Raw genomic sequence first — 9,719 nt, 5'->3', positions numbered from 1 at the left:
AAATACTACTGTACCCTATAAAAATAAGCCTTAAAAATACTACTGTACCCTATAAAAATAAGCCTTAAAAAAACTACTGTACCCTATAAAAATAAGCCTTAAAAAAACTACTGTACCCTATAAAAATAAGCCTTAAAAATACTACTGTACCCTATAAAAATAAACCTTAAAAATACTACTGTACCCTATAAAAATAAGCCTTAAAAATACTACTGTACCCTATAAAAATAAGCCTTAAAAAAACTACTGTATCCTATAAAAATAAGCCTTAAAAATACTACTGTACCCTATAAAAATAAGCCTTAAAAATACTACTGTACCCTATAAAAATAAGCCTTAAAAATACTACTGTACCCTATAAAAATAAGCCTTAAAAAAACTACTGTATCCTATAAAAATAAGCCTTAAAAATACTACTGTACCCTATAAAAATAAGCCTTAAAAATACTACTGTACCCTATAAAAATAAGCCTTAAAAATACTACTGTACCCTATAAAAATAAGCCTTAAAAATACTACTGTATCCTATAAAAATAAGCCTTAAAAATACTACTGTACCCTATAAAAATAAACCTTAAAAATACTACTGTACCCTATAAAAATAAGCCTTAAAAATACTACTGTACCCTATAAAAATAAGCCTTAAAAATACTACTCTATCCTATAAAAATAAGCCTTAAAGCACAGAGAGGGGCCTGATAACTGAAGGCTGTTAGTTCTCATCAGAACTCTGGCTGCAGCATTTTGGATCAGCTGAAGGCTTTTCAGAGAATATGTGGGACAGCCCAATAATAAAGAATTACAGTAGTCCAATCCTGAAGTAACAGATGCATGGAGCAGTTTTTCTGCATCACTCTGAGACAAGATGTTCCTGATTTTAACAATATTACGAAGGTGAAAGAAGGCAGTCCTAGAAACCTGTTTTATATGTGAGTCAAATGATAAATTCTGGTCAAAAATAACTTCAAGGTTCCTCACTGTAGAACTAGAAGCCAAGGAAATACCATCTAGAGTAACTATATAGCTAGACAATTTCTCCATGAAACGCTCAGGTCCAAAGATAACGACTTCAGTTTTGTCTGAATTTAGCAGCAGACAGTTCTGAGTCATCCAGGTCTTTATGTCTTTAAGACATGCTTGTAGTCTGACCAACCTATTGGGTTCATCTGGTTTTATAGATAAGTACAGCTGAGTATCATCAGCATAGCAATGGAAATTTATGCCATGCTGTCTAATAATGTTACCTAATGGAAGCATGTATAAAGTGAAAAGAATCGGTCCAAGCACAGAACCCTGGGGAACTCCATGACTAATTACAGCAACCTTAAAAGTCTGAGGTACATATCCTGTCAACAAAGACAGATTGATCAAATCCAATATGGAAGTGTCAATTAATGGGAAAACCTCCTTGAACAGTCTGGTTGGGATTGGGTCTAAAACACAAGTTGATGGTTTAGAAGAGACTATTGCTGTTGTTAGTTCAGAGAGATCAACTGGGCAGAAGCCGTCTAAATACAAATCAGGTTCTAAAGATACTTCTAAAGCTGCTGTACTTGATGATACATCACTGATAATAGTGGGAAGGACTCCATCAATCTTCTCTCTGATAGAAACAATTTTATTAATAAAGAAACTCATGAAATCATCACTGCTGAGAGTTAAAGGAATAACTGGCTCAGCAGAGCTCGGACTCTTAGTCAGACTGGCTACAGCGCTGAAAAGAAACCTGGGATTATTCTTATTCTCTTCTATCAATGATGAATAATAAGCAGTTCTAGCTTTACGAAGGGCTTTCTTATACGTTATTAAACTATCTTTACAGGAACGCCACTCTGTCTCCAGCTTTCTTACAGCCTGCTTTAAGTCCATAAAACACACTTAGACTAGATGGTCAAACTCCCATGATCCCTCAGTGACTCTGTGAGGGTAAACATCAGGTCCACTTCTCCACGACTTGGGAAAAAACCACACTGCTCCCCCTGAATTTGAGGTTCATCAGTCGGTTGGAGTCTCCAACAGTCCTGGGGAGGCTGAGTACCCTCCGGTCCCTTTCCTTTAAAAGTGGGAACACAACCCCGGCCTGCCTGGTGTATCAGTTCTACTATATACTGTAAGTAAATACAAGTATACACTGTAAATAACTACTAATATACACTGTAAATAACTACTACCGTATTTTCCGCACTATAGAGCGCACTGGATTATAAAGCGCACTGTCAATGAATGGTCTATTTTCGATCTTTTTTCATATATAAAGCGCACCGGGCTATAAGGCGCATTAAGCGAAACAAAACAGTGTCGTTGCTGTTACCTGGCAGTTCAGTGATGATTCGAAAACGTAACTTATAAAATCGTGCCTTAGCCCAGGCATCCACGATCCATTGGCAGATAGTAGCGAAAGTCGCCCGGCGCTGTCTCCCTCCCTTGGTGAATATGTGTTCGCCTTCTGTCATCCACTGCTCCCACGCAGCTCGCAGTTTAACTTTGAACGCCCTGTTGACACTGACATTCATGTCCCGTGCTAACGCTGTTACCTTCAGTCGAATAGAGACTGTAGAGACGCTTCTATCCGCTGCTCTCTGTTCAATAACCCACTGTTCAATTTTGTTATTATTATGGTGAATCACAATATATATTACTCTCATGACTACTGTAAACGTAATGCTGCGGTGCGCCTTTGTAGTTTACCAAAGTGTTACTAAATCATTTTGACAGAGCGCCGTGTACCACACAAAATCGCTTCGGGGTCCGTAAGCTAACAAGAATAAATCCATATATAAAGCGCTCCGGGTTATAAGGCGCACTTTTGTTTTTTGAGAAAATTATAGGCTTTTAAGTGCGCCTTATAGTGCAGAAAATACGGTACTATACACTGTAAATAACTACTACTATACACTGTAAATAACTACAAGTATACACTGTAAATAACTACTACTATACACTGTAAATAACTACTACTATACACTGTAAATAACTACTACTATACACTGTAAATAACTACAAGTATACACTGTAAATAACTACTACTATACACTGTAAATAACTACTACTATACACTGTAAATAAATACAAGTATACACTGTAAATAACTACTACTATACACTGTAAATAACTACAAGTATACACTGTAAATAACTACTACTATACACTGTAAATAACTACTACTATACACTGTAAATAACTACTACTATACACTGTAAATAACTACAAGTATACACTGTAAATAACTACTACTATACACTGTAAATAACTACTACTATACACTGTAAATAAATACAAGTATACACTGTAAATAACTACTACTATACACTGTAAATAAATACAAGTATACACTGTAAATAACTACTACTATACACTGTAAGTAAATACTACTATACACTGTAAATAACTACTACTATACACTGTAAGTAAATACTACTATACACTGTAAATAACTACTACTATACACTGTAAATAACTACAAGTATACACTGTAAATAACTACTACTATACACTGTAAATAACTACTACTATACACTGTAAGTAAATACTACTATACACTGTAAATAACTACAAGTATACACTGTAAATAACTACTACTATACACTGTAAATAACTACTACTATACACTGTAAATAAATACAAGTATACACTGTAAATAACTACTACTATACACTGTAAATAAATACAAGTATACACTGTAAATAACTACTACTATACACTGTAAGTAAATACTACTATACACTGTAAATAACTACTACTATACACTGTAAGTAAATACTACTATACACTGTAAATAACTACTACTATACACTGTAAATAACTACAAGTATACACTGTAAATAACTACTACTATACACTGTAAATAACTACTACTATACACTGTAAGTAAATACTACTATACACTGTAAATAACTACTACTATACACTGTAAATAACTACAAGTATACACTGTAAATAACTACTACTATACACTGTAAATAACTACTACTATACACTGTAAATAACTACAAGTATACACTGTAAATAACTACTACTATACACTGTAAGTAAATACTACTATACACTGTAAATAACTACTACTAAACACTGTAAATAACTACAAGTATACACTGTAAGTAAATACTACTATACACTGTAAATAACTACTACTATACACTGTAAATAACTACTACTATACACTGTAAATAACTACTACTATACACTGTAAATAACTACTACTATACACTGTAAATAACTACAAGTATACACTGTAAATAACTACTACTATACACTGTAAATAACTACTACTATACACTGTAAATAAATACAAGTATACACTGTAAATAACTACTACTATACACTGTAAATAAATACAAGTATACACTGTAAATAACTACTACTATACACTGTAAGTAAATACTACTATACACTGTAAATAACTACTACTATACACTGTAAGTAAATACTACTATACACTGTAAATAACTACTACTATACACTGTAAATAACTACAAGTATACACTGTAAATAACTACTACTATACACTGTAAATAACTACTACTATACACTGTAAGTAAATACTACTATACACTGTAAATAACTACAAGTATACACTGTAAATAACTACTACTATACACTGTAAATAACTACTACTATACACTGTAAATAAATACAAGTATACACTGTAAATAACTACTACTATACACTGTAAATAAATACAAGTATACACTGTAAATAACTACTACTATACACTGTAAGTAAATACTACTATACACTGTAAATAACTACTACTATACACTGTAAGTAAATACTACTATACACTGTAAATAACTACTACTATACACTGTAAATAACTACAAGTATACACTGTAAATAACTACTACTATACACTGTAAATAACTACTACTATACACTGTAAGTAAATACTACTATACACTGTAAATAACTACTACTATACACTGTAAATAACTACAAGTATACACTGTAAATAACTACTACTATACACTGTAAATAACTACTACTATACACTGTAAATAACTACAAGTATACACTGTAAATAACTACTACTATACACTGTAAGTAAATACTACTATACACTGTAAATAACTACTACTAAACACTGTAAATAACTACAAGTATACACTGTAAGTAAATACTACTATACACTGTAAATAACTACTACTATACACTGTAAATAACTACTACTATACACTGTAAATAACTACAAGTATACACTGTAAATAACTACTACTATACACTGTAAGTAAATACTACTATACACTGTAAATAACTACTACTATACACTGTAAGTAAATACTACTATACACTGTAAATAACTACTACTATACACTGTAAATAACTACAAGTATACACTGTAAATAACTACTACTATACACTGTAAGTAAATACTACTATACACTGTAAATAACTACTACTATACACTGTAAATAACTACTACTATACACTGTAAATAACTACTACTATACACTGTAAGTAAATACTACTATACACTGTAAATAACTACTACTATACACTGTAAATAACTACAAGTATACACTGTAAATAACTACTACTATACACTGTAAGTAAATACTACTATACACTGTAAATAACTACTACTATACACTGTAAATAACTACAAGTATACACTGTAAATAACTACTACTATACACTGTAAATAACTACTACTATACACTGTAAATAACTACTACTATACACTGTAAGTAAATACTACTATACACTGTAAATAACTACTACTATACACTGTAAATAACTACTACTATACACTGTAAATAACTACAAGTATACACTGTAAATAACTACTACTATACACTGTAAATAACTACAAGTATACACTGTAAGTAAGTACTACTATACACTGTAAATAACTACTACTATACACTGTAAATAACTACTACTATACACTGTAAATAACTACAAGTATACACTGTAAATAACTACTACTATACACTGTAAGTAAATACTACTATACACTGTAAATAACTACTACTATACACTGTAAGTAAATACTACTATACACTGTAAATAACTACTACTATACACTGTAAATAACTACAAGTATACACTGTAAATAACTACTACTATACACTGTAAGTAAATACTACTATACACTGTAAATAACTACTACTATACACTGTAAATAACTACTACTATACACTGTAAGTAAATACTACTATACACTGTAAATAACTACTACTATACACTGTAAATAACTACAAGTATACACTGTAAATAACTACTACTATACACTGTAAGTAAATACTACTATACACTGTAAATAACTACTACTATACACTGTAAATAACTACAAGTATACACTGTAAATAACTACTACTATACACTGTAAATAACTACTACTATACACTGTAAATAACTACTACTATACACTGTAAGTAAATACTACTATACACTGTAAATAACTACTACTATACACTGTAAATAACTACAAGTATACACTGTAAATAACTACTACTATACACTGTAAGTAAATACTACTATACACTGTAAATAACTACTACTATACACTGTAAATAACTACTACTATACACTGTAAATAACTACAAGTATACACTGTAAATAACTACTACTATACACTGCAAATAACTACTACTATACACTGTAAATAACTACAAGTATACACTGTAAATAACTACTACTATACACTGTAAATAACTACTACTATATACTGTAAATAACTACTACTATACACTGTAAATAACTACAAGTATAGACTGTAAATAACTACTACTATACACTGTAAATAACTACTACTATACACTGTAAGTAAATACTACTATACACTGTAAATAACTACAAGTATAGACTGTAAATAACTACTACTATATACTGTAAATAACTACTACTATATACTGTAAGTAAATACTACTATACACTGTAAAAAGATTACTGCACTGTGAAAATGTTATATTATGTCATTACAGTGTTGTTGAGTATCAGGAAATTACTGATATCTTTACTGATGTTACTATCCAACGTTAATGTTAAATCTGTTATACTGTTCACTGTGGATTACTACAGCAGAATACTAGAGTTAACTTTTAAACTTAGCAAATTTCCTAAAGTTTAACATGAATATAATCAAATATTGACCCCAGTGGAACCACGTTTACCACCAAGATGCTGATCAGTAAAAACCAGGTGATCATTCAGAAATATGCTCAGTTTACATTAAAACTGATCAATGAAATTGTGTTTTATGATTGAATTGTTTGATTCTTGAGTCAATAAAAAATTACAAACCGTAAAAATGTAAATTAATTAAAGAAGTTGATTCCAATCATCTGACTGCCAGCTGTGTTTTACGCCCTAATGAGCTCATTCAGGGATGTTTCTGTATGAGAAACCAGATGTTGAGCTGTTCAGGGATGTTTCTGTATGAGAAACCAGATGTTGACCTGTTCGGGGATGTTTCCGAATGAGAAACCAGATGTTGAGCTGTTCAGGGATGTTTCTGAATGAGAAACCAGATGTTGACCTGTTCAGGGATGTTTCTGAATGAGAAACCAGATGTTGACCTGTTCAGGGATCTTTCTGTATGAGAAACCAGATGTTGACCTGTTCGGGGATGTTTCTGTATGAGAAACCAGATGTTGAGCTGTTCGGGGATGTTTCTGAATGAGAAACCAGATGTTGACCTGTTCGGGGATGTTTCTGTATGAGAAACCAGATGTTGACCTGTTCGGGGATGTTTCCGAATGAGAAACCAGATGTTGAGCTGTTCAGGGATGTTTCTGAATGAGAAACCAGATGTTGACCTGTTCAGGGATCTTTCTGTATGAGAAACCAGATGTTGACCTGTTCGGGGATCTTTCTGAATGAGAAACCAGATGTTGAGCTGTTCAGGGATGTTTCTGAATGAGAAACCAGATGTTGAGCTGTTCGGGGATGTTTCTGAATGAGAAACCAGATGTTGAGCTGTTCAGGGATGTTTCTGTATGAGAAACCAGATGTTGACCTGTTCAGGGATGTTTCTGTATGAGAAACCAGATGTTGAGCTGTTCAGGGATGTTTCTGAATGAGAAACCAGATGTTGACCTGTTCAGGGATGTTTCTGTATGAGAAACCAGATGTTGAGCTGTTCAGGGATCTTTCTGAATGAGAAACCAGATGTTGACCTGTTCAGGGATGTTTCTGTATGAGAAACCAGATGTTGAGCTGTTCAGGGATGTTTCTGAATGAGAAACCAGATGTTGAGCTGTTCAGGGATGTTTCTGAATGAGAAACCAGATGTTGACCTGTTCAGGGATCTTTCTGTATGAGAAACCAGATGTTGACCTGTTCGGGGATCTTTCTGAATGAGAAACCAGATGTTGACCTGTTCAGGGATCTTTCTGTATGAGAAACCAGATGTTGACCTGTTCGGGGATCTTTCTGAATGAGAAACCAGATGTTGAGCTGTTCAGGGATGTTTCTGTATGAGAAACCAGATGTTGACCTGTTCGGGGATCTTTCTGAATGAGAAACCAGATGTTGAGCTATTCAGGGATGTTTCTGTATGAGAAACCAGATGTTGACCTGTTCGGGGATGTTTCTGTATGAGAAACCAGATGTTGAGCTATTCAGGGATGTTTCTGAATGAGAAACCAGATATTGAGCTGTTCGGGGATGTTTCTGAATGAGAAACCAGATGTTGAGCTGTTCGGGGATGTTTCTGTATGAGAAACCAGATGTTGAGCTATTCAGGGATGTTTCTGTATGAGAAACCAGATGTTGACCTGTTCAGGGATGTTTCTGTATGAGAAACCAGATGTTGAGCTGTTCAGGGATGTTTCTGTATGAGAAACCAGATGTTGAGCTATTCAGGGATGTTTCTGAATGAGAAACCAGATGTTGAGCTGTTCAGGGATGTTTCTGTATGAGAAACCAGATGTTGACCTGTTCAGGGATGTTTCTGAATGAGAAACCAGATGTTGAGCTGTTCGGGGATGTTTCTGAATGAGAAACCAGATGTTGACCTGTTCGGGGATCTTTCTGAATGAGAAACCAGATGTTGACCTGTTCAGGGATCTTTCTGTATGAGAAACCAGATGTTGAGCTATTCAGGGATGTTTCTGTATGAGAAACCAGATGTTGAGCTGTTCAGGGATGTTTCTGTATGAGAAACCAGATGTTGACCTGTTCGGGGATCTTTCTGAATGAGAAACCAGATGTTGAGCTGTTCAGGGATGTTTCTGAATGAGAAACCAGATGTTGACCTGCTCAGGGATGTTTCTGTATGAGAAACCAGATGTTGACCTGTTCGGGGATGTTTCTGTCTGAGAAACCAGATGTTGAGCTGTTCAGGGATGTTTCTGTATGAGAAACCAGATGTTGAGCTGTTCAGGGATGTTTCTGTATGAGAAACCAGATGTTGAGCTGTTCAGGGATCAGGGATGTTTCTGTATGAGAAACCAGATGTTGACCTGTTCGGGGATCTTTCTGAATGAGAAACCAGATGTTGAGCTGTTCAGGGATGTTTCTGTATGAGAAACCAGATGTTGACCTGTTCAGGGATGTTTCTGTATGAGAAACCAGATGTTGACCTGTTCAGGGATGTTTCTGTATGAGAAACCAGATGTTGAGCTGTTCAGGGATGTTTCTGTATGAGAAACCAGATGTTGAGCTGTTCAGGGATCAGGAATGTTTCTGTATGAGAAACCAGATGTTGACCTGTTCGGGGATCTTTCTGAATGAGAAACCAGATGTTGAGCTGTTCAGGGATCAGGAATGTTTCTGTA

The sequence above is a fragment of the Odontesthes bonariensis genome, chromosome 11, assembly GCF_027942865.1.
Source record: "Odontesthes bonariensis isolate fOdoBon6 chromosome 11, fOdoBon6.hap1, whole genome shotgun sequence".
Taxonomy (NCBI): Eukaryota; Metazoa; Chordata; class Actinopteri; order Atheriniformes; family Atherinopsidae; genus Odontesthes; species Odontesthes bonariensis.
Note: the sequence above shows the minus strand (reverse complement) of the source record.